The 27,734-nt window shown below is 38.5% G+C and overlaps 1 long non-coding RNA gene across 2 annotated transcripts; it reads right to left on the bottom strand.

The window, feature by feature from the left end:
- Nucleotides 1-8,425: 8,425 nt before the first annotated feature.
- On the bottom strand, nt 8,426-27,336 carry LOC125326893. 2 transcript variants are annotated; one of them, XR_007204060.1, is made up of 4 exons: nt 27,207-27,336; nt 16,943-21,638; nt 16,259-16,399; nt 8,426-8,465 (listed from the first exon to the last, which is right to left on the bottom strand). It is a non-coding gene; the product is annotated as an uncharacterized LOC125326893 (long non-coding RNA). The 2 variants fall into 2 exon arrangements; XR_007204059.1 differs by having other exon boundaries at nt 16,259-21,638.
- Nucleotides 27,337-27,734: the final 398 nt, after the last annotated feature.

Raw genomic sequence — 27,734 nt, 5'->3', positions numbered from 1 at the left:
GCTCTTTATTTCACTCATTATTTTATTATCTATAAACGTACTGCCTTCTGCATGTCTCTCATTCCAGAGTTTTTTGCATTGCTATCTGACATTTTTTGTACGTCCTTGACTTTTAATACTGTGATATTTTTTATTTTCACAGAATCATAGAATACCAGGTTGAAAGGGACCTCAAGGATCATCTGTTCCAACCTTTTTTGGTCTTGGCAAGATGGTCTGGCACCCTGTCTTTCTGGATTTTAAAGGTGTCCAACACTGGGGAATTGACCAGTGGGAAGATTATTCCAACGGCTGATTGCTCTCATTGTGAAAATGTTTTCTCTTGTGACCAGTTGGAATCTCCCCAGGAGTAACTAGTACCCATTACTCCTCCCCTTTTCTTTTGAATAGGGAGTCTCCATCTTTGTAGTCACCCTTTAAATACAGGAGCATGGTGAGAATGTCTTATCTGAGCTTTCTTTTCTCAAAGCTGATAAAACCCAGCTCTCTGAGCCTTTTCTCCAGCTTCCTAGTCCTCAGATCATCTTGTGGCCCTTCTCTGGACTCTTTCCAACCTGTGCACAGCTTTTTTGTATAGTGGGGACCAAAACTGAACACACTGTTCCAGCTGTGGCCTGACAAGCACAGAGTAGAGGGTTGTGAGAAATGAGACAACTCTTAAAAAGACTAATTTATTGAAAACAGAAAAATTGAAAAATTACAGAAATTAGAAAAATATAAAAATTTGGGATCCTATGGCTCAGTAGATGGTATGCCCCAGGAGCTCAGGGATTTGAGATCTTCTGGCTGAGACAGCACTAGACCTCAGGTAGAGAAAAAGAACTTGCAGTGCTGGGCTGACTTTTAGCTGGTCTAAAGTCAAAAAAAATTACTAATGGCTCCTTAATAGGTGTAGGCTTTTAACACCCAGCACCAACGTCTCTCACAGCTAGTCTGGAGAGAGCAAGAGGGGAAAAGAGACCCCGCCTCTCCGCTTCATCCTTTTATAGTTTTTGCTCCACCTCTAGTCCGCCCACAGCCCGCCCCTTCGGTCCAAAGCGATCGGTGCTTTCCCTTTGATGGATCTTCTCCGTCCACCAATGGCTCATCGTTGTCGGGGGGGGGGGGGGGGTGGTAGTAGTTGAGATAAGGGAGCTATAATGCCTTCATTAAAATTCAGGTATCCAGGTTGCCATGGAGCTTGCCTGCAGAGTAATGGCTTTGTGGCTAAAAATAGCTGCTGGCTATTAGACTGGGTGGGTTTTTTTGGGTTTTTTTTTTTTTTTTTTTTGGCCTTGGAATCAGAATGCAAGTGAAAACACCTACAAAAAAGTATTAAAATACATCCAACACATCTTAAAACACTTGTAATAGTATACAGTAAACACAGGAAAGGTAACTCTTATCGTGTATAGGTGGTTTGAAGTTTGAAAAGGGAGCAACTCTCTTAATAAACTACTTTAAACAATTGAAAACACTGATAATGGAACTGGATTTTTGTACCTGGGCTGATGGGTTCATTTTAACATTCAATTTAAAAATATTTAACTCAAAATTAATTAATTAAAGCACTTAATATGCAAAGACCAAGCACAAATAGGGATTTCATGTATGACAGGGTGATAATGACATTTTTGATGACCATCATCTGCTGGTGATGCTGTTGTTGATGCAGCCCAGCATTCTCTTGGTTCTCTTTGCCACAGCAGCATGGTGCTTTCTCATACTGAGTTGCCTGCCCGCCAGGACTTTCAGAATAAATAATGCTTTATTATGTTTTCCCACGTACATGACCTTAAAATTGTCATTGTTGAACTCCTCAAGGTTCTTGTTAGCCCACTCTTCCAGCCTATCCAGGTATTCCTACAGGGTGGCTCTCACTTCTGAAGTGTCCACTTCCCCACCCAGTTTGGGCCCACTGACAAACTTTGTCAGCGTACAATTGATCACACCATCCAACTTGCTTATTAAGATATTGAGCAGCGTTGGGCCTAATATCAACAGCTGAGGAACCCCCCACATGACAGGCTGCCAGTTTGAAAAGAAGTTACTTACCCCTCCACTCTGGGTACTTCCTGTCAGCCTGTTCCCCACCCATTACACAGACCTCTTTTTCTTAATCTTCTCCAGATTCATGGTTACTTGAAAACCTTGACTACTTACTAAAACATATGTCCAGAGGTTTTTGGCATCTGGATTTTTGTTATTTACCCAACAGTCTTATAATTTCATTTCAACTGCACTACCTGAAAAAATGCCAGTCAGTTTTCCCTGATTGTTATATTCTCCAATGGCTTTTATTCATGTATTTGTAGACAGAGGTCACTTCATATGTCCATATAATTTCATTAACTGTAATCCTTCCGGCAAGCTTCTGACTTATTTTTATTGTCCTCAAGATACCACACCTCACAGGTCTGGGGGGAGTGCCTTTGGTCCACTGCCAGATGATCAAAAGTTCTGTGTCCATTATCTTTGTAAATATTGAACACAGACTGCACAAACGTGGTAATTTTTCTTAGAAATGCAATAATCCTGCAGCAGTTTCCTCTAGAACATCAGAATTAACTATTCTCCATTTTTATGCATTAATGTGTTACAAATCTCTTGAATCTATCTCCATTCACATGAGTACAGATGGTTTGAGAAGTGAGCATGTATTTTCCCAGTTGGGAGTTATGTTTAGAGAGATATAAGTCCTGTTCTAAATGCTACAAACATAAGGGACTCCAAGAATCAGTGGGATATCACTGTGCAAGAAGGGAAGGGACAGCAAACTAATGAGGCACTACACAGGAGTTCTTTATTCCCTCACAGTTTTTTGTTGCCTGGGTAAGAAATCAACTGCATGCAAAGGTTGGTTAGTGCTTGCCCCATTATTCACGTGTGGACTTCACAATGTCCATCCAACAGCAAAGACCGCACACCAGTCCCAAATGGCCCTGGAGGCACCTGCCATCAGTGCTCTGGGCAAGTAGGGGCCCTGGCTGAACCAATGGATGTCTGCTTGCAAAAAGCTGGCTTGCTCTGCTTCTCAAGACAGTGTTTTTATTCCACTTAAATCACTAGTCACTAGCCAGAACTTAAAATAGTTCTGCCAGCTTAACATACACCTTCAGGGCAGTGACACACGACGTCACCTAAAGTGTAACTCCATTGTAAATCACTGCAGAATACATCATATTAACTCCACGTCTGCTGGAAACCAGCAAAGCTCCTGGTAGGTGAGTTTTGACTATCTTCTATGAAACAGTAGGAGAGGCCACGTACTAATATATGTTGGTCCTTGACCCTGTCTGAAAGGTACCTTTTTTCCCTATTTGCTTCTTCTCTCCCTTTCCAGCCAGTCTTCCTAAACTATTTGGTTCTATGCAGAACTAATTTATCATGTGCAATCGGAAGCTTTATCATGTTCATTACACATAGGTGATCTTCAACTCAGTGATTACCTTCTGCTAATTTCAACCTTGAACACTATCTCAGTCAAGACCATGTGATCATCAGACAGACTAAAGGCAAGAAGCACATTCTTTGCTAAAAGGTCATCCTCCTTCATTTTCAATCCTTTTGGTAAGTTGGTTGTAGAGCTCATAAATAATGTTGGAATAGCAAGGCCTTCCACTAATTTTATGAAGCCCATTTGTAATTATGCTCTTTCCTGCTTCTGGGCTGCAACTTGTCTAATTTTGTTACTTCACCTTGGACATGCTTAGATTTGATAAGGTTTCCTCTTTGGACATGGATTAAGATTTAACAAGCAATGAAGAGAGCTCAGTAATATTTCTCTGACCAATCTGACAAAAAATCAGTAACATTTTATTTCTTTTCCGTGTTTAACTGTGATTATTCTGACATTTCTGATTCTAACTCCCAAAAATATCTTGAAAACCACATAGCAAAGAGAAGAAGGAAACACAGTGAAGAGAGAACTAGAAAGTGAACAGTGGAGTCAAGATCTTGTTTATAAAACAGCAGTAAGAAATTCACTGTGCATTTGGGCAAGTGTTCACAGAGGAGAGAGAAGAAAGATTTCATTTCTTCAGAAAAATATCATCTTAAGAAATAAGCACATGCTGACATTACAAATATATTGAAACACTATAGAAAGGGATTTGATTTTATGTCTACAGAGAACATACAGAGAAGTAGAAGCATACAGAAATACAGAGTTGTAAAAGAAGTATACAGAAATACATTCACAGAACAGAGAAAAAAAGTACATTCAGTAGTCAGGTAAGATCTTGCTACATAGAATGAAAAATGACTGCAGTGTCATTGTCAGCTGGGGAATTTAATTTTGCCTGACCAGTATCACCACCTACACAGTACTAAAAACTACAAGAAGATATAACATCTATGACTGCAAAAAAAAGTGATAGGTGTGTAATGGTTGTTAGTAAAACAACACATGAAAATAGCTATCCCACACATGGTATTTTGCCTCCTGCAGTTCTTTAGGTTTCAGTTTTAATAGTGAAAATTTTCCATTTCAACTGTGGCCAATGAAAGAGGCTAATTCAAAACATCATCCTTTTAATCAGTAGATAGCATTAAGATCCACATCTGACTCCTTTCACTAAAGCAGCTAATGCAGTGGTTTGAAATAATTCTCTGATTGATTATGTCTGGAAGTTCAAAGCCCATTATCAAAAATGACAGAGCAGCAAGTGGAATGACATATATAGAAATCGTTGTAGGTCTGACAGACATGAAAAACACTGAGTAGCATTTGAAACTTTCAAATACTACAAATGAAATGTACCTTAGATCTGACAAGCTGTCATTTTTCCAAGTCCAGTACTTTCTGGAAACATTTGGAGTCATATATGGATTACATATCATGTCTTTCTGTTTAGATTGGTTTAAAAATGTGAAAAAATGAAATATATAGTTAGAATACCCTCTTGCAATAATGTAGTTCTTCTAGATCAAAGACTGTGCACATATAAATGAAAAGTAAGTTATAAAGATAATGGTAATATATTTCACCAGAGCTGACAGATACTTTACATAATGGAGGCCTTACAAATGTATGCTTAATAACATAGAAGTAAAATATTTTTTCATTATAATAGCAACTAAAGTGCTACCTGGGAGCTCCTCCCAGGATAAGCATGATTAATATGACTATACTACTACCCCCTCACTTTCTTTTTCAATTTTTCTCTCAAATTTTCTTTCTTACTGTTCTTTAACAGGCATTATTATAAAATTAGACTACCACATTATACTGCATAAGGAAACAGAGAGTTGAATACTGTATGGGATATAACTGCTCTGGAAAAGTTTCATGAAAATGTGTTTTTAATTTGAAAACTGTTTAAGTTTTTGTAGGTTCTTTGAAGTTCAAATTTAATCAATCATCTTTTGGAGAACGGTCTCAAATTTCTTGTCAAGACTCTACCTGAAAATTTCAAACAAGAAAGCTCTAATTTTAATTTTTAATAAAACCTGTACACTTCTTCTGTAGAGGAATGATTTCCTTTTTATTAATGAATGTCAACATTTCATTGTAATTCAGCATAGAATTGTTTTTCAAAACTTATTTGATGGACTGAGAATATGCACCATGCCTATCTCAATATGTAATCTTTGAAGAAAATTTTTTCTCAGGTTACCTGTATGTCTGCACTGAGTGCCTCCTACAGGAGCAAGGCTTCCAGTAGGTCCCTTTCAGAGACTACTGTCTCCATGATTTCACAACTTATCTGTCAAAGCAGAAAAGGGCCAGGAAACATAAGAGAGAGAAAGAAGGAATAATTCTCACAGTCAAAATAAGATTCAAATGGTATGTTGATTTTGGTTGGGGTAGAGTTAACTTTCTTCACAGTGGCTGGTATGGGGCTATGTTTTGGATTTGTGCTGAACACAGGATTGATAATAAAGAGACATTTCTGTTATTGCAGAGCAGGGCCTTTTCTGCTTTTTCCTACTGACACACTGACAAGGAAGTTGGGGGTGCCTGGGAGGCTGGGAGGAGACACAGCCAGGGCAGGTGATCCAAACTGACCAAAGGGATATTCCAAACCATATGGCACTATGCTCAGAACATAAAGTGGATGGAAGAAGGAGGAAGGGGGGACACATTTAGAGTGATGGTGTTTGTCTTCCCAAGTCACCATGACCTGTGATGGGGCCCTGCTCTCCTGGAGATGGCTGAACACCTGCCTGTCTATGACAAGCAGTGAATTCCTTGTTTTACTTTGCTTGCATGAACAGCTTTTGCTTTTCCTACTAAACTGTCTTTACCTCAACTCATGAGTTTTCCAGCTTTTATCCTTCCTATTCTCTCCCCAGTCCTGCTGGGGGAGTGAGTGACCAGCTGCACGGGGCTTGGCTGCTGGCTGGGGTTAAACCACAACAAATGGGTTATTAAATTGTTGTCCATGGAGTTAGTCCATCTAACGATGTCCAACATCATATTTATAAGCCGATTAGGAGTGTTTAAATGTATGGAACATAGCCTTTGTGTGTCTTTTATAAGTGTAACTCTAAGAAACCAGAGGACTCTAAATTATAGGTTTACTGAATATATTCCCTTAGAACAGCAGATCCCTCAGGAAGGCATTGACAGGGATATCTCAAACTTTAATTGGATTAATCCCCTCAAGTAATGAGAACAAACTGCTTTCTTCAATTGCCTGAAATGAAAGTGTATTTTTCATTACAAAGTATGAATATACCTCCCAAGATAAATACCGGGATGCTATCAGGAAAAAATGGCAAATTAGATATTTTTGAGGTCAGCAAGTGGACAGTTGCCTTATCATCTTACAGATAACAAATGTACTTCTGCCTACCTCTTTTGTCACACTATTAATATGGGAGAGTTAATATGGTCAGAATGATAGACAATGTGAAGCAGCAAAAAGTGCTAAAAGAATAACAGAGATGTCACCTGGAAAAACTATATACAGAAAAGCATTAGTTTTACCTGGCTACATGTCTAAAACAGCAGTTGCATTGGCAGATAGTTTGTGTAGGTTGGCTATGAAGACAATAACTGAACAGTTTTGTGAAACTGGGGAACAAGTAACCTTCAAGTTCTGTATGAAAGCATGCAGATCAGATTTGGCTTCTCACAGTCTATCAGAGTGATCTGGGAATTCAGATCTAGAAAACCCTGTGTAGCGGGTTGGGCTTGTAACCGGGTGGAAACATCAATTTAGTGTAGTGGTTTGGTCTAAAATACTCATTACTGTTTACCTTCTGTGAGATAAGAATTAGGAGAAACACAAAGCAGGCACCAAACTTGAAAGAATATAAAGAAGTTTATTAACAGACCTAAAAGAAGGGAAAAAAAATTATACCACACCTTCAGAACTCCTCTCCTCCCCCCACCTTCCTCCCTTCTCCCACTGACAATGTAAAAAGACAACCCTTGAGATGTTCAGTCTGTTTACCACTTCCATAATAACCTTGTTCAGTCCATTTAAGAAGAGGAGTCTCTCTTGCCCATGCTATGAAAACATTATCACAACGAGACAGCTGCCCACTTCCAAATATTGTTCAGTCCATTTAGGAAGAGGAGTCTCTCTGCTCGCATGTGAGTCCCTTCCCCCGACTTGCAGCTTTTCCCACAACTGCTTTCGAGGGTCCACTCTTGAATTACTGGGGTACAATTTTATGGTTGAGCCATTCAGAAACGAAAGTTCTCTTCACCCATCTCTGGGAGCATTTCATCTCTAAGAACAGAGGCCCTTCTCCTTCCCTGGGAGCAAAGGGTCCTCAACATCTTCATCTCTAGGACTATCTCTGGGAGCATCTCTAGGAACTGAGGTTTTCTCCTTTCCCATTTGGAGCAAAAGTCCTCATCACTTCCATCTCTCCCTGTTCAAACTGCTCATGAAATTACAGCTGCTTCAGCATCTGCCTATCTCAGCGCAGGTGCTTTTGCTTACGAGTTGAACGCTCCACCCCCCATATCTTCATGGAATTACAACGGGACACTCTGATATATCATAGCTTCACAACAGAATTTCAGCTTTAAGCATCTCCTCTCTCTCTTCCCTCAGGTTTTCAGCTCTTCACAGCACTAAAAGGGTTAATCTCACCTCGGCCTTGCAGCTGCAATGTGGCTTATCGCAGAGGAGGGGGGGGGAGCCGAGCCGCTCCGGCTGCCCACAGCCCTGCTGGGGGGGCGGGGGGGAGGGCGGGAATTCCACGGGTGGAACAGGGCCCATCGGCTCCAGGATGGCCGTGGCCTGGCCCGGCCTGGCCTGAGCAGGGCCTGGGCCGGGCCCACTGGCCCCTGCACGGGGCCCGCAGCCACCTGTCCCAGCACCAGAAATGAGAGAGAGCTTGGGGAGGAGTTTGTCTATTCTCAAATGTGTATCACAGAGGCGGTCACAACTTTAAGTGGCTCAAAGAATTGTCCATATTCAAACTGGCCAGCTGATAGGTTCTGTCAGGTCATGGGGAAAGCTGTAAGCACTCCTTTGCGAGAACATCACTTCCAAGACTATGCTTTGCTAACCCATGACACCCTGCAAAACAAAACAAACACAGATGAAAAATTGATTACTTTCCAAGCAGTAGACTCTATGCATATCATGTCTGCTCTTGGTATTTTTTTGATGCAATTCTGCTCCAGGCATGTTAATTCAAAAATTTTAAATCCTAGTCCTGATTTTGATCATTTTCTGATCCAAGTTAAACTTGAGAAATAGAGTGGACTCACTATAAGTTATAGAATCATAGAATTGTTTGGTTTGGAAGTTACTTTAAAGATGGTCTAGTTTCAAGCCCTCTGCCATGAGCAGGGACACCTCCCACTAAACCAAGTTGCTCAAGGCCCCATCCAACTTGGCCTTTAAACGCTGCCAGGAATGGGGGATCCACAATTTCTCTGGGAAAAATATACCAAAATACTAGTTAATCTTTTGGTATAAAGGTTTTATCAAATGTAAAAACTTAGTTCTAAGTGTTAACTTTTTTGATTAATAAAAGATTTCAAGCAGCTTTCTGTGAAATGCTGCTGAAAATGTCTCTGAAGGAACTCAACAAAAGCTGACTAGCACATCTGGGCTATTTAAATATAGCATCTGGGCAACAAATGTAGCAAAACTCAACCTTTCTGAGTTTGTATGCTTCCCCATGAAATTCTGATTCTTTATCCAGAATAACCCAGGTTTGAAGAGACCTCTAAAGATCTCATTCATGGGAGTCTAGATGAGATTATCTAGCAACCTCTCTAATGGCATTCTGAAAACATCTACTGATGGGGCCTCTACATCTCTGGGGAGGTTGTTCCAGTGAATTGTTGCTCTCACTGTAAAAATATCTTTCTTATATCAATATGAAACCTCTCCCAGTACAACTGGAACCCACTGCCACCTGTCCTCTGTGTGGCTCCTTGTGGACAGAGAACCTCCATCCTTTTTGAAGCCATTCTTCAAGTACTGGAATCCTGACATGAGGTCCTGAGCCTTCTCTTCTTATACTGACATGGTTCTTCCCTGCTCTCTCAGATCTGCAACATGATTTAATGACTATTACAATTCTTTACATATATACATTTGTCGTGATCCCCGGTGCAGCTGGGCAGTGCCAGATAGCAAGGTGTCGCGACCTTCCTAAAAGCGTCTCCAAAGCGAAGCCGCTCGGCAGAACCACCACACACTCACACACACGTACACGCACACACACACAGATAGCTCCTTAAAATGGGTCAATGGCAAAGAAGCAAGAAGGGTCTCCATATAGAGTTCCATGGGAGAGGTTTATTGCACCCACACACATGAAGGGTTCCAGGGATGAAGACAAAGAACACAGGAGGGTCCAAGTTTAAGTATGGGAGAGGATCAAGCATCAGAGACCAATGGTCTGAGGGCACGGGGGCAGTATACAGACAGGGCCAGGGTATGGGAGCCAATGGGGAACTCTGAGGGAGTGGTGATGGGGCGAGGCCAATGGGCGAACATGGAGTGGAGAAGATTCTAGGGCAGGGACAAATAAGGTAACAAGGGGCGTGGAGGCCAAAGGGCCAATAAGGAAAGCAGAACTGGGGTACATTAACATACCGAAGCAGAGCATTCCAGGGGAAGCCTTTCCTGTTCACCCTAAGCTGGGGAGGATCTTTTGGTACTATGGACTATCCCACCAGTGGACTCTCTTTGTCCCTTGTTCCGTAGGCTCACCAGCCACCACATACATTGACTATATATAATATACAGATACAATGTTGTGTACGTATAGTTACTAAAACAACAGAAAAAAGGTAGCAAGAAAATTCCTTTCAGTAACTTTTCCTTAAAAAAAGTACTAAGTGTGTATTTATTTTCATATTGACATAAATAGGACAGAGAGAGGATTGTAAATAACCCCATAAAACCTCTTTGCCAAAAAATGTCCATTTTGAACTGTGACAGCTTCCATGTTTGGGGGCCATGCATAATTTGGGTGAAATGCATAGGCTGTGTTACACAGCAATTTGGGTTATCATAGCTGTCTCTTAGAGCATTAAGATAAGTGCATCTCAAGTTCTTTCCAGGGTAGCTGTTGCTGTTGCCAGAAATACAGAATATTTTGTATGAAGCTGCTGCACTTTCAACAGATGTATTTATTCAGAGTCAGTTAGTGTCCAAAACCTAGGTGAATTGCTCTGGGTTGTGGGAGGCAACAATTCCCAAGCTCCATTTTCAGCTCTGGGACTGTTTCGTATGGCTTGGTTGAGGGCAAATTACTTGAAAATCTCAGTTTGAATTTCCCATCTGTGCAAATGCAGATGATAAAACTAGCCTGTCTCTCAGAATGACAGCAGACACAATTAGCTAACATTTGCACAGTCATCTCAAAGCTCTTTCTGTCTAAGTGTGGTTCTTGCCAGCATGTCCGAAGAGATTTTTGAATACCATTGTTCATTACAAAGCAACAGAAACATAGAAGTTTAAAAAGTCCTAAGAGTTTGTAAGAAAGGGGTCAGACATTCTCAAAAGCAAAGATGGGAAAAACATTTTACAGGTAAGGTTGCATTACATAAATGTGAGAATCAATCAGAGAACTCTCACTGAAGCAGTGCACTAAGAGAGATGGATGGGCTTCTAACACATGGGGAGAAAAAGGTTTATTGTTTACTGGAAATGCCAATCTAATGAGCAAAAATTTGGTAGAACAACAGTTCTTCAAAATCCTAAATGTAAACAAAAATTAACTGAAAGTATTTCTGTAATACGGTAAAAAGGACCCTTAATTCATTATTTATCTAAAGAAAGTTTGGCTAAAAAATACTTCTTTTTGTATAAGGCCACAGCTTAACTTCACAGAAAATGCTTTATAACACTTGAATAATATGGCAAAGCATTAACTGTTAAATGGGACCCAGGTGTGAATTCCAACAGGGAGGACCAAGTGGCAAGTTAATGAAAGGAGTTTTACCTTCAGATGAGATGAGCTGCTGAATGTCTCGAGATCAGCAGTTGAAATTACCATCTTGTGTGATAGCAAACAACAGTATATTAACTTCAGTTTTGAGAGATCAGTTTAATAGTGGCAATTACAAAACTACAGTGCAGAATACCTATTTCCCAGCTAACCACCACTTAAATTCACGCATAGAATGTCTTAAGGCTTAAGTAAAGGTTTAGTGGCATGCTAACCAGACTGGCTGTGTGAAAAACGATGACTTCCAATGCAGGAAATTTATCAGTTCTACACACAAAGAACATTTTAATGACATAGAATCTCATATCTGAAAAGACATCTTGGAAAATAAATCAAAAATAATGGAAAACATTTTGGCTTATGTGAGTTCCCTAGCATCACATGGGCAATGAAAAAGCTTGCATCATTACCTTTTTTTTCATGGTCCAATTACAAATATTTTAGTGCTTCTGCATCTCAGCACTGCAACAAAACCAGTGTGAAACTCTATCCCTTAGCTCTCCATGAGATAGCTATTCACAAGCTAGGGCATACTTATTTTCATACACTTACTTTCTTCCTTCCCCAGATCAGTGAAGCAGTAAATAGAGAGGGGAAAAAGAGGTTCTCTCCAAACAGCATCAGATCATTGGTGCAGGAAATAGCAAGCAACTCCCTGCAGGAGCATATGCATTCTTAGCAAATTCTACCACAAATGATAATCAGCCAGTTAATTATATTTAATTGCTCTCTGCATCAAAACAATAAATAATGAGAGAGATCAGTGCTGCTTGTTGGAGATTATAACTTGACATAAATGTGAGAAACACAAGGAAATGAATAAATATTAACTGAGTTCTTCAAAAATGAGTTTAAAAATAAATAAATAAAGGCTGGGTGTAAATTGTATCAATATTGGCCAACACGTATCTACAGAGCCAGAGATTTCAGTTTAAAAAATCCCAGTTTTTCTGAGAAAATTGCTGCAAATGAATCTGTGTGACGAAGACACTGTGTGTAGAACTTTAGGACATGAATATTTAAAGGAAGGAATAAATTTTGTAAGTTGTGTGGATGCAAGAGAAATGGAGAAGAGAGAAAAACTTAAGCAAAGGAAGGATGTTAATGATGGCAAGTGTTAGGTTTCCAGAAGATACAGAAGTCCCAGCAGGGATTTGCTTGAAACTATATTAGTCAAAGTGTTAGTAAATAGACTGCAGGGGCAACCCAGAATAGAGAGAGTTGGCTCAAGTCATACACTGTAGCTGGTCTATTCCAGTTTAACAATCAGTAGCAGGCATGCTTGAACCCCACAGAACATGGATTGTTTAATTTATTGCAACATTCTCCTTGGCTTCTTTGAATAAAATTTAGAAGTTAAGTTATTTTTAGTGCTTTTGTTTCAGATTCCATAATGACAGTGAATTCCCATTCTGGTTGCTCTTGCAACTGACAATCAATTCTGCAGCTGCAGAGAATCTTCTGTTTCAAATCAGAGAATGACTTCCATTTGCAAACTCTGTATTGCAAATTTCTTATTGTATTCTTTTTGTCATCTATGCATATGTGTAGATATTTATACACTTTAAAAGGCAGGTTATTGTTCATTATTTAGTAAAAAATTGCATCTTTGAATGAGGGTCCCTTCAAGTTAAGTCAAAGTCAAGAGAAAAAACAGATAAAATCTCAGAAAACACAACTAGTTATGGTGCTAATATCTAAGAGTGGGAACTGATAGAAGTGTCTATGAAAAGCACTTTTAAAAATCTTATATATTCAAGACTATTTTGAGGAGATAGAAGAAGTAAGAAAAGGCTTTTACTGGATGACTTAAATTTCCCCAAAGCTGAAGTAAAACTTCAGCCAAAATTGTTTGACAGAAGAGATTAGGGAGAAAAATGTGACATTTGTAAGAGAAGTTGTATCAAAAGAATTCATTAGAAAGCTAAAACAACATTCATTTTCAACAAGATTATAAAAGAACAGTTTGTGGATAAAATAAAAATCCCATCTTGGTTTTGTGGCAAAGTTATTAGCACAAAAAAAAAAAAAAAAGTGGGGAAGGAAGGCAAAATGTGCAACAAAAATTGCACATTGGGAAAAAGAGATCAGTAATCAATCAGCTAGAATTTTCAATGTGCCTGCAGGTGGCAGAGAAACCTGACAGAATTAGAGGACTTATGGATGGCACAATTAAGAATAAAAATATTTTAAAAAATAATACAAAAAACGAAGAACAAAAGGCAGCCATGCAGCCTCATTAGAAGATGGAGAGTGTAATGTGATTTCAGGTTTTTTCACAAATGCTGCTTTATTTGGAAAGATGTTTGAGGTTGTCCTGCTCTCACAGGTTTGGGTGAAAAGTTTTCAGTATAAAAGCAACCATCTTTATATATCTGGAAGGTTCAAGTAACTTGAATCAATGGACTTTTAAGAGATGACAAAGGAGATGTCCAAGTCATTGGTACTAAGTCTGACAAATCTTCTGGGTTTTTTTTTCCACTGTTCCACCAGCAACACAGAGATTTAGTTGGCCAGTTAAGTCACAGGTGTGGTAACTCTGTGACATTACATGCAACAGGTTACAAGTGTTTTGGCTTAAAAGAGTACTTTGTTCATAATATGGAAGTACATTTATTTCCTTCACAAATATATAAGGTGGTATATTGATCTTAGTAATTTACTGGAGAAATACAGGATAAAATTCAAGAGATAGAAGCTGAAGCCAGACAATTTCTCATTTTAAACTGGGCTTGTATTTTTACCAGCAAAAATGAATGATCAGTGTAACAGAATACCAAGTGCAGCTATGGATTCTCCATCATCTTTGTTCTAATGGAGATCAGATACTCTTTAGAAAAAGATGTTTCAGTCAGGCACAAGTCACTGCTGAACTCTGTACAAAGGTAAGAGTACAGGGAATACAAGCTCTGTAATCTAATGCAGATTTTTGGCCCTAAAATACAGGAAACAAGAAAGTTCTGAAAACCAAATTTTATTTCAAAATTTAAAGCAAATTTGAAACTATTTGATTAAAAATAGTTTCAATTTACAGACTGATGGAGTTACATGTTATTAGTTCAGAAGAGAATAATTTAAAAGCTTCAAAACAGTATCAGAGTTAACATTCTAATTTTAGTGAAGCACTAAAATCTCACAGCATGCCAACCCCACAGCAAGGGTACTTGCAATCATGCAAATTCATGCAGTGTTCACAAAGGAGGAGGAACAATGATCCCTGCTTATGGCTTGAGCCTCTCGGTTGAGCACTGGGCTTCCAGCTGCTGTATCTCAAACAGGCACACGCTGGGGAGCCAGAAAAATCACATCCACATTTTCACTTATGAGAAGGGAGCATACATGCCTCTGTGCACCTGCTCCTCCCTACTAACCCTGACTACAAAAATAGTGGGGGACTATCACTGGCATGGACTTTGCCTGTCTTTGCATCAATTGTGCTGCAAGTGTCCATGAAATAGCAGGGTTAGAGGTGTTGCTTCAACCCTCAAAGGGATAGCATATCATCAAGTCCAGAATCCAGCTTCTGTTTTGCAGTGGTTGCAATTGTTTCTTATCCAGCTCTTTTCATGGGGAATGATCCTTAAATGATACCCAAGGGCACTAATTGAGGCTGGAAAAAAGTAAGATCTTAACCAGACTCAGCAAGAGATAAGATGCCACATTTTCCTTTTTGCATTTGAATCACTTTCACAATCTACATGTAGAAGATGTCTTTTTCTCCTTCCCTGCACTGCACTGCATAAAATGAGGATGAATGTGTGAATTGACTTGTAATCTGATCTACTGGTGTCAGGGTCCAAAAGAAACAGTAAAAGCAATTTTGAAAGGAGTGGGGCAAGAAGGATACCCCAAAACTGGAAAAATTTTTGAGGAGACAGAGTAAGATTTGAAAAGATACTGATGCAACTGTTTGCCACTTTAATTTTTTTTAATACTTCTTTTTGAATGTATTTACTTCACAGCATTATAAAATTACTAAGGAAAATACTATAGATCCGTACGCAGGGTGCTAAATTTACCATCACCCCTTAATTCTATTCTATTTTTATTTTTATCTACATAAGAGTAGCCTGCTTTCTTTACAAACTCTAACTAGAATCTAAAATGTTTATTTACTTGAGTTCCTACATTTCTATTAAAGTCCTATATTTGAAACCTGTAATATAATCTTAGTTTATGTTTGCAAGTAAACAGCATTGGTACTTTCTATACTGAATATTTTAGCTCTCCCTATTTTAGAGATGCTATTTAGCAAAGAAAAATATTCAGCACACAGCACAGCTTCATCTCTAATGACAAGTATATGCAGCATTATTCACAAGCAAAGAATCCACAGTTATATTGTAAATACACTCCTCACTACCCTTTAAAGCACTAAAAGGACACAGGAATGTATAAAACCAAGCAAGCAGTTTTTGTGAATATTGTTAATATTCACAAAAACTTTCTTAAGGTTTGCAGGGAGAGTACTTTTTTTAGACCTTTACGTTTCTGAAAGGGTGTTCAAACACAATCATTTTGCTGCCTCTACTGCAGGTCATTTTATTTGCTGGGAAGCCAGAGTCTTGGCTAAGGATCTGGAAGGATGCTTCTGTATAGCAAAACTAGCAAGCTGTTGCTAAAGTTTTTTCACTGTACTCTTTTATCCACAGAATCTACACCAGGGACCAAAGTAGAACAGTAATGAGAGGTCCTGGGATCTCTGGACACCACACAGTGAAGAAAGAAGGGAAGGAAAAGGACAAGGTATTTTTACTGCTGCCAAACATGTCAGACCTAATCTGGCTCTGTCAGCTCTAACCCCAGACCAAGAAGTGTGGGCAAGAAAGGAGCAGAGACACCCAAGACAGATAGACACAAGCCATTACTTTTCCGTGAGAAATCTAGACATGCTTACCAGGAGCTGTGCCCCAGCTAAGAAGTCTGGCCAGGAACTGGGTAACCAGAGCTTGCTGACTTGCAGACAATAGTAGGCAAATTCACCTATGAACTGCACACAGTGCAGGGCTGAGCTGGGGCTTCATTCTGCTTCGTGGACCTGGAATAGGATACGAGCACTGTTCATGTCCTTGCAGACTATTTTTATTACCTCCAGCTCAAGAAACTGGCAACTTAGGTCTTTGTGTGTACTCAAGATCCCTTTAAGTTATAGAAGCTAATGTACCCATAAGCAATCCATTTTACACACCTTTTCATTGTCAGATGAATTGCATAGTGAAACAAATCTGGTTCCTTAGCCCACAGCTGCAACAGCCAGTGTATTACAGTAGTATGATCTCTGCATTTTGTCACACTCAGTACCCACATCTCAGCGCTCCCGTGTATCTGACTTTTACCATAGCTGTAGAAATGGCCTACACTAAAGTAATTTCTATACAAAAAGTTTCAGGTTCAGTAAAATTTTGAGCAAAACAGGAAAACCCTAAAACACTTATGCCACTTACTATGGCAATTTGCAATGCTCACCTTTTGCTCTTGTTCTTCTCCACAGAACCCTCTCCTTTAAAACACCACAGTAACTTGCCCTTCAGCTAACAGTCCTCCCCAAAGATGTAGGTTCACAATAGATCAGAAGACACACCTTTAGTCAGGAGATCTGGTTTCTGGAGCATACTTGGGATTCAGGAGTCAGCCAGAGCTATTCAATGCAGTATACATATTTGTTTCTTGTTGAAACAAAACCAGTTCTTCACTCTTTCTGCGCATCCTAGTTTCTGTAGTTAATGTTTGCTGGTTTCACAAAACTTAAAAAGTCATTAGTCATATCAGTTAGTCATACTCAACACCACTTTTATACTTGTAGTTGCTCAGTAACAATAGTAGTTAATCAATAAAGTTGCATAACAGTACTCAGTTCAGTACGCATTATATGCACCTGGTGTTCAAAACTAATTTTCCAAGTCAAGGCAATGAATGAATTTCCTAACATAGTGACATTTATAAAAACAGGTTAGTGAAAGCTGTACCATAAAAGTGTTCAGTGGTGCAAATTTTGATAAATAGAAGACTTAAATCAAGTCCCAGCACAGTGCATAAAAGGACAAGCCCAAATTAATGGGGCAAGTTCTCTCAATAAATGAGGTGTGATTCCATGGCTGATGGGCAGATGTTCAAATATTCCGCCTGCTGCTTTGCCAAAAAAATGAAATACTGATGTAGTAAGGTTTAATATAAATGTCAGTAATGCACAGCAAAGCCAAGATCCTGATGAGAAAACAGTTGCCCAAATCCCAGGGTTTCTATAATTAAACATTCAAATATCAGAGAAAAAACATTCCTCTCTAAATAGTTAGTTTAAAATAAAAGTTTATGTATGTAGGAAAAGGCACTTCTCATAAACCACAGGCCCATCTTCTTGGCTTACCTTCTTTTTACTGCAAGCCTTAGACCTCATTTTGTTCCCTTGTCTGTACATATCTAACCACTTATAAAACTGAAAGCAAAGGGTGAGAACTACTACTCAAGTAAATAAATAGTCCATGCAATCACAAAGTCAGAAGATTGTTTTAAATGGCTCAAGCCTTTGGTGGCTAAGCCTGAGAAGCAGAGTTGTGGAAATCATGAAAAAATGCATGGTAATAATTTCTATTAAAAAATCAATAAACAACATGGAACCCGTCAACACTTGAAACAACGAGAAATTGATAGAAAAGCAAAAAAAGTCCAGTAGGAATTGCATTTCACCTACTGTCTAAGGTCATAAACATGCAGAAATGTCAATCACAATCTGGAAGGATTGGGGTTTATTTTCAAAGTTTAATGGATATTTCATTCCCGAGATAAAAGGTGTCCAAATCTCAGACATAAGACAAACACTGGAAACCTACATGCAAATGTGGATGATGCCTCTAGAAGTGAGTGACAGTTGTGAGACAGCTGCTCATTATCAGAAAGACAAAAGTAATTCAAAGCAGCAGAAAATTGATCAAACCTATCAAATGACAGAGAGCTCAACCTCCTAATGCCCACTCGCTTTGCCACTTTGAAAATCAGTGAACAAACGTGAAAACCTTTCATTTATTTCTAGGACTTAGTGAAAACACAGACTGGAACTTCTAGTGGTTTCAAAAGCATCTAAATGTCCAAAACCTTCTTAAGTCAGTTCTAAAATATTACATAATTGCATATCACATGTCTTCAGAATAGACTTGTTCATATAGTATCTAGCCGAAGGGCAGCTCCCATATGCTTGGTTGAGACAGCTGCCTAACACTGAAACAATGAAGTTAATTACAGTGATGATCGAAGTAACACAATTTGCCTTCTGCCAAAGCTATTCTTCACCTCTCTGCTGGCCTGCCCTATTTAAGTTCACAGGAAGTTTGCAAACTGTGGGACTGCAGTACCTGAATGCCATCAAAGCCAGTGGCAGACTGGTAAGCAAATTACCACAACCTGCTTCTTTGAAGAGAGAACCTTTGGAAATAATCCAGCTGAACCTCTCCAATGAGATGCAGTCTGAACTTTCAGCAGCAGCTTTCTGCTGTTTTCATCCCTTTTTGCCTGTAGGTCTTTTCTTTCATCTTTATTTCCTCTTACATTGAGAACAATGCCCTGGTTTTCAAAGCAGTTTACAAGCTTAAATAAAAGCCCTGCAAAAGGGAGTGAATTCTTAACAGACATATTGTCTTAAGATTTGCAGGAATCAGACACCAATAATCCTAATGATTATTGGGAACTGGATCAGAACATTAGAAACATCATAAGGAATTCAGCTTATTGGATGTTATCCCTTACCTTTTCAGCCATTAGTATCTTCAGCCTCTAGTTACCCCCCACCTTTTTAGCTGGTGGTATGTTCAGCCTCTTCATTATTACTGTTATTCTAGATCCCAATCTTTCAAAATGACATGAATAGTTTTATTTCTTCCTTCAATTAGAATAATTTTCACTCTCTGTGGTCAGAATGGTCTTCATTAATTCAGCACAGCACTGGTTTTGTATAGGCAATTATTTATTTTCTCTTCTCTGCTCCCTAGCAACTTATTGCAGGCCAACTTTAAAGGTGTTACAAGCAAAAAGTAGACTGTAAATTAGGAGTTTGCCAGGTCTTATAGACAAACCATCATAGCAGGCAAGTAACTGAACAAAGAGCTCTAGCTGTTGTCTCTGACAGTGTCTCTCATCTCCTCTCTATCTCTGCCTGTTCATTTTAGTCTTGCTTTCAGCAGGAAACAACCCAGCTCTGTGAAGCTTCCTTGTCTAGTGACACATTTGGGCAAGGCAGGTCCTGAATGTAGCAGGGCAGAGTTTCTAAAGAGCTATGGCTTCAATATGCTCCAATTCACTTCTTTTTCCTCTTACTTTTACATTGGAAGAGCACATTAATCAAATTCCTTACTCCCGGTGCCTCCGATGCTGCCAGTGACATCAACTTGACTCCATGGTAATCCAAGGTTTCATCTTTACCTGTGTTAACATCCATCACACATAAGCCAGTGTATGTACAGCATATTTTCAGGTTCTCTGCACCATCCAAAGTATACACATCAACTTCCTTTCATCTCATACAGGAAGCAGCTTAGGGTTAGTTTTCCTATCAATCTTCTTACAGCTGTATTATTCTTTGATGCTCTAATTTATGAGAAAATCAGACAGTCATTACAGTGATATTGATACACACACAAGACCTATACACCTTTACATATGCATTCTTGGGCAGAAACATTTTGCAGAAGTTGTGAAATAGAACATGGATATAGAAGGATGTCGGTTTTGGGATGAAGAGAATCAGACTGAAACTCATGCATTCACTATGGAATTGGAATGTCACTATAAAGCTGCAGAATTAGAGATTTGATTAGATACTGCTGGAGCCCTGTGATAGAATTTAGGCAATCTACAGATGAAGACTCCTGCCTTCTGGCTCAAAGCCCTTTAGATGCTTTGCACTATTAAAAGGAGGTCATTAGGATCTGCACCTGAGTATTAGGAGAGCAGTTTCTTACACGTCAGACTAGTGCCCATCTCACAAGGCTAATAGCTATTTCAGGGTTTCTTTTCTGTGGAATTCTGGAGGAAAATAGAAATCCCACACTCTAATTTGCACTAGAATACAAATTCTGCTGGGTTATATAACCTCAATAACACTTAGCTCAGGAGTAGCTGAAAAGCTACAGCACTTCAATATTGTAGCTACAACACTAAAATATTTTCCATCTGGAAATACAATTGCATTCAAAAGGAAGATGCAATTGGTGCAGATCAATAAAAAACAATCCTTCCCCAAAATATGGCTCAAATTCAAACTAGATCTGTTGCAAGTCGTTCTATCTGTTCAAAAGCACAAACACTACAGAGGTGCTATAGCTTAAATGCAGAAAAAGAAGGAAAAACACAGAGCATTTTTTGAATCTCATCAACATAGAGACATCTCTAAGACAAAGTAGATTATATTATGTTATCCTTAATTATATTTTAATGTTTAAGATGGTTTGTAAAGCTCTAAATTCCTTTCTTCCCCTGTAGGTTTAGCATCTAAATTGCTGTAACCTGGCATCAGCCTTAGCAAAGTTGTGCCAGCCTTTACAGCTGAAAATCAAATTTGTAATTTCCAGGATTCCAAGTAACAGTGCTTTTTGGTTTTGCTTCAAAGGCATTATGGAAGCCTCAGCAACTGGTAAAGTCAGCCACTGTGTTATGTGTGATAGTCACAACTCAGTGTTATTTGTGCAACAGGGAATGTGAAAGATGAGGTCAAAGGGTTCCCAGCACACTTGTCAAGAGAGAAAGTAAAATTGTCTGAAGGAAAGGGCAGCTAGTAAACTCCATTGCACCAAGATTTTCTTCTAAATAGCAAGCCCTGTGAGGAAAAGGAGCTTAAAACTGCACTTGATAGCAGGAATATCAACAGCAGTATGAGGCTTTCCTATACAGACCACACAAAGCTGTGAGAAAAAATCAGAAGTCAAAACATGTTGAAAAAATGTTGTGTGTTTTCTCTGTGCTTCAGGACACAGGTTTTTGTTTACACTAGATTTGACCTTATGAATGTTTTCAGTTAGCTGAGAGCAAAGTTAGCCATGTTTACTTGAGCAGACAAACCATGAATAAGATTATGTGGAAATGAAAAATTCACTCAATAGCTGGCTCCTTGGCAGTAACAACTCTGATCTAACTTACTGCTAGCAGTAAAATTTAAACAAGGTAAAAATATTACTTCACTGAAGTACATTTTAAAAGTTGCTAAAGTTGTCCCACATACCTTGTGCAGGTGTGATCAGATATGACCAGTGAACCCCAAAGCGGGAATAAATCTCTTCTAGGTTTTGTAGGTGCTAGTGAGAATAAAAGATTTGCATAAAAACAAAACAAGCAAACAACTATTAAAATAATCCATATCCAACCTTTTCTGCTTTCAGAGACTAAGTACTACTGTGGTTGCCTGACACAAATAAGTCAGTAAGCCAAGCTAAGAAGAATGAAGAGTGACTTGCCAAGTTTCTTTATCAAATTGCATGAAGCAGCAGAAAGATAAAACTATACGCTTGTCAACACTTACAGTTTTATCTTTAATCTTGAGATGTATTACTGGAGCAGAACAAGACGGATCCACTAACTAGGCTGCTTTAGGAAACCCTGGCACTGGACTACTGGCACTGTGGGATGTAGCATGAGTGGGAGCCAGGTCTCTTCTCTTGTGTATGATCTTCTGGTTCACAGTCTCACAACTGATAGGCTAGAAGGCAGCTTTGACAAGTTACTGAATATACTTTTAGAATAAAATGTTAGCAGAAAATACACAATCACTTAAAGAAATCTTGACTTTGATGTTCCACTGTCTACGTTTTTTTTTACCAAGCTTTTAGGAAAAAACTGTGCATACAGGGAAAACCATTGTTTGTCTCCACAGACCCCAGTTCACCTAAGTTTCTGTACATTTTTGCACAACAGTACTTTTCCTTTTACCCATTCCTGCTTTTATCCATCCAGAACTTCTTCTCTTCACTAAGTTCGCCAAATTTCAGTCATCTGCAGATATATTAGAGCAGATCTATAGCCTGATCTGATGTGTGGACAGCATCTCTAACAGTGCCACTACCCAGATTTATTTCATCAAGTATTTTAACTCTCATCCATACCATACAAAATACTGTTGATAAAGACATCTGCCAATTACTCATTTCTTACCCCATCCTGTAACTTTAGAAAGAACTGGGTAGAAAAGTGCAAAAGAACAGGCAAATTGAGTAAGTCATGCAAATTTCCCTGCAAAATACAGAAATTTCCAACTATATTGGAAATTACAATACAGTGGCACTACACTAGTGCCACTTTAGCTGAATCCTTCAGACATAATTTTTAAGAAACAAAATTTAACATAGGGCATTCAGTAACATGTTAAAAATGTAATTCATATGTATTATAAGACCTCAAAAAGAGCTCTTGACCTTTTCTCTTAAAAAAAACTACCAGAACTAACATTTGTACTCTTATTTAAGCTAGTCTAACATTTATTTTCTAGTTTATGAGTTTTTTAATATTTAAGGTTAACAACAGGAATAATTTTCCATTTATTACAGACTAATATAATGGCTATTAGCACAAGGAAGGGTAAGCTTTCCCATTTAATACAGGCATACCTCTAACCTTTCATACAGGCATATCCAAACCTGACCCTGCTAAGAGGAAATCATAAAAACTTCACTTTTGTCGGTGTAGTAAAAGCAGTGTGCAACTGCTGTAAAGCAATCGGAGTCCTGAAGCTGGCAGTCAGCAAGAAGAAAATGGTCTCCAGAATGGAACAAAATGCAGTGAGTACTCAGTATATACATTGCAATTGTAAAGACAGCTGTTAATACTTGTGTATTGAGGATATATTTAACTATATATATAGTTATTTATAAGTATATATATAGGCAGGTATGTCCTGCACAGATTTACTAGGCTCTGCAGTAAGGGAAAGACTTCCCTTAAATTTCTTTTTACTCCTTCTTCTTTCTCAGCCTTTCCACGTCCCTGAAATAGTGCTGGAAGCCGTGTTTTCCACATCACTGGCTCTTTCCCAATTCTTTCCTCTTTGGAACAGAATCAACAGCCAAAGAATGGCTTCCAGGCTACTGAATGTATGGGACAGGACTGTCCCTACTTGTGAACTTGCGTGTGTCACATGACCTTTGACTGGGACATGTCCATAATACACATATTGGGACAAGGCAAATTTTCCCCATTACATGACCCCACTAGGAGACAAGGAGGTGCCTTAGACTCCTAAAATCCAAGCCTTAGACTTGCAAGAGTTTTGCATCTGTACTGAAAGCATCAGAAAGTCCTTCACAGCAATCTCACAAGAACAGGCTTTGGCACTCCACTTCTAAATCCATTCTGGCCAAAATTCTTTCCAACTGGTGCTACAGACTTTTGAAATGGGTTCTCACTGAAAATAATTATAATAAAATTTTTTTCAAAGACAGAGCCAGTTTCCCTGCTGGGGATTTTTAATTTATGGAAGTCATGTCTGTAGCTAGGAGCCACAAAAATAAGATGCCTTTATAACCAATTCTGAAGTAGTATATGTCGGAAAAAAACTGGAAATTTGGAAAGGGTGATCCAGCATTTTAAAAGATTCACTTTTGCTAAACTAAGTAATATGTAAGCCCATTCTAGACATATAAATTGCTATATATAAATATGTATGGATCAACTCAATGTAGTTTAGAGGTCTATGAATTTACTTGCTGAGTGTGTAATTCTAGATGCTGAAAGGGTTAAAACTGGGGTATTAGTCAACTTGTTCCAAGTAAATTTCCTTCTTAAAAAGCATATCTTTCATTATGAAGCAGGAAAAAATATAAATTAACCACATGGAGATTAAAATTTTCACTTTGCATTTGATAAAGAGCCTGAAAATGGCTTATAATAAAGGCCTAAGTGATTTTGGAAGTAAACGTGGCCAGGAAAGCACAAGCCATGAGGTCAACTAGTCACTGTCTTTACAGTATGATAAACAAACTATTATCAAAGTAGCTATAAGTGTGTTTGGTCAGTACTTTAACTTGCAGGGTTTAGTAGACCTGCATGTTCTGCTCAATATTTTGTCACATTTTTCTTGTAAAAATAAGTAGCTATGTCTTTACTATATTTGTTGAGTGTGTTTTTAAGTACCACCTAATGGAATTCAAGCTCTGGAGCTTTTGGCTTATCAGTAGTTTTAATAATCAGAATCTAACTTATCTGCCTTAAAAATCTGGATATCTAATCTTTGCTTTTAAAAACCCAGATATGGAGCTGCATGTTTAGGTAGCACTTCAACATGAGCACCAAGGGGAAAAGTTTAGACTCTCTCCCGATTTCAGTGCTATGCAAAGTACACAAAAACTATCCCAGCCTTGTGATTTATATAATGACAAAAAAAAAAATAATGAAAGCATCTCAGACTCCCATTCTTCTTTCTAATACAATTTCCTAATTCCTAGTTTTTCATGACTTCCAGGCTACAACATCTTGACAAGATCTAGCTGACTCACACTCACATCTAATTCGTAGTCCCCAGAATCAAACATGAGTTAATACACCACATCACAATGACACACAGAGACGTTTGAGCCTTTCTCCTTTTTTCCTAGCCTATTTCTGGTTAATGGTCAAACTTCCATGCATAAGACAGCTGGCCACACAAAAAAACCCACAAGGCACAATCAGGACCAGGGCCTGGGCTCAGTTTCATCAAACACCTCTTGGAACATCCCATACTATCTCTGTTCAGAAATATTTAAGTCAAATAGAACCACAACATTTTGCAGATCTCATGCAGCAAAATGTTACATTAGACCCTCTGGAGCTCAGTATTTGGAGCATAAGGACACTGCACAGCCTTCTGTTTGTCTACCTTTGTCCATAATGGACATGTCTTCTTTTCATTAGCTCGTTTTCCGGAGGCCTAACACATACTGCTCTATATATCTTGCTCACATTGTTTGATTTAATGGCATCATTGTATAAAGCAAATGCAGGTCTTAACTAGTAACTCTGGAGCTGCCTCCAGGGTAACTATTTTTTATTGTAAATGAACCATTGACACCCTTTCCACTGAATGAATTCTTCAGAAGAAACCTTTCTTATTTGGCACCTGTATTTTGCTATCAGCAATAAGAGGGAGTCACTTAATTCATGAAAGCACTTAAGAAATGAATCTATAGGTCTTTCCAACTCTAGCTTTCAAAGGACTACACAACTGAGCACCAGTTGGAGAACTGTTCACAAAGGTCTGTGATGTATTTCCCAATACCATTACTTACAGAAGGTCAACAAGGCAGTTTTATAGGAATTTTCCAGCCTAACATCATTCTTAAGTGACAAAGAAGGAGGTTTCTACGTAAGAAATGAGATTTGCATTTAAATCTTACTTAAACAAGTATTATTAATACTAAGCTTCTGGTGGTTGATAGGAACTTTAGATGAGTCTATAATCTCCCAATCACAATTCAGGTTTTTGATCTGCAATTGTAAAAGATAAAGATGTAACAAAATTTGAAACAGAGAGAAAGAAATAAATTGCTTTGGAAGTTCAAAACAGGAAAAGGCAGATCAAGCATGTAATCAGCATAGAAACAGGATAGAACAACTCATGCATTCAGTTCCTCATTCTGCTTTTGGCTGCATCTATCATTTCAACTCTTTTGAATAGAGTTTACCCTCCAGCCTTTGGTTTTCTTGTTTATAACAGTTGAGAGATCTAAAGGGAAATGATACTCAGCTGGTAATGGAAGAAACTGTCAGTTTGTGGAGCTACCATGAGCCTGGCTCAGGCTGGACTTAAAGCAGCAAGATTCCTCACAGCTATTTGAGGAAGGACCCCAGATTATCTCATCTGCCTGATGCAAGCCACATGGCTTTTCTCCAAAGGTGAGGCAATGCCCAGAAGTGGAATCATCTTCCCCGGCATAAAACAGCTGAACCACAGCAAACACTACACTTGGCTTTAACTCTTCTCTTAACAGGCACTATACCTGCCTAAAGCAACAGGTCTATTTTCTATTCATAATTCTGATTTCTTATAATAGTATTATCAAATAATATCAATCAAAGGAATCACTCACTTCTCTTTAGAAAAGACTGGAAATCAACAGGAATATATCTGTATCAAGACCCATTACCTACTTCATCTAGCAGCAATAGAGCAGTAAACTGGTAATTCTCTAGAAAACTGTGATTCAGTTAGCCCTTGTTTTATGCTTTCATGAAGCTAAGGTAAAATTAATAATATGGAGTTGCAAAAACTTTCTACAAGACCTACTGAAATTCCAGTAAAGCTTACATAAAATAAAAATAAAGTGGCAGTTCAGATTTTAAATTAAATAGCATATGATTCACTAAACTCCAACATGTTATAATCTCATCTATTGTGATAGCTCTGAAGATCTCTCACCCTAACAGATTGACTCTCTGTATAATCTGAGATAAGTCTTTGGACTTCACATTATAATTCACACACCATGATTATATTCCTAAGAACAGTTCATCAAAATATTTTCTCTTATAAACCCCTAGGTTCCCAAATTATATTACATAAAACTTAAATAACATTTCCAAATCAACATCATAAATCAAAGTCAAGAATCACAACTCTGTCACTGTTCTGTCCCTCTGGAGGTGTATGCGCACATTGTTTCTAAATCAAGAACAAGTATGAAACACATCAAAGACCAGAAAGAATAAAAATATTGATACTGTGTTAAACGGTAAAAGAAATTTTTAAAATGAGTTGTGATTCTTTGCAGTAGTCAAAAAAATGTAGTCTTGGCATGGATAGAAGCCTCAGTAATTTTGTGGTTTATATATTCTTTGCAATGACACATTATTCCCCCAATAAGCTGATACTCTTTTCATTTCACCATTTCTCCTACCTGATTTAGTTAGAATGTATATGTCTTGCATGCTCAGAAAATTCATTTCAGAGGGTGCTAAATGACCACAGGTGGAGCAGCAAAACCCATTTTGGGGTCCATTTTTCTGCACTCTTTTCAGAGTTCAGCACTGTTTCTTACACAGGTGCAAAGATTCAATTCATCTTGCCTCCACTGATAAGGAGCATCCCGATTCCTCAGTAACCAGTAGGATATTTTCATATTGGAAAGTTTCCTTTTAGGAGCAGCCCACAGGCTGCCAAAGTGTGTCTAATTCTGTTACAGCTGCAAATACCAAATGTGCACAGTGGGCAGCACCTCCCTAAGCTGTAACCATATTTCTTGCCATAAAAAACAGTCCTTTTATACTATTTAAAGGAGCTGTGATAACATTTACCAGGCACAGTGGTACTTTTCTCTAATTTAGATCTTTCCTGTGTCTATATTTTGCCATGCTTATATCACACCCTAAATGGAGAGGGTAATAGAGCTTCTGGAGGTAAACATTTATTGTCCTTATAGCTTTTA

Source organism: Corvus hawaiiensis, chromosome 6 (genome assembly GCF_020740725.1).
Source record: "Corvus hawaiiensis isolate bCorHaw1 chromosome 6, bCorHaw1.pri.cur, whole genome shotgun sequence".
NCBI classification, from domain to species: Eukaryota; Metazoa; Chordata; class Aves; order Passeriformes; family Corvidae; genus Corvus; species Corvus hawaiiensis.
The sequence above is the reverse complement of the archived record's forward strand: the minus strand, read 5'-3'. Positions and strand labels throughout refer to the sequence as shown.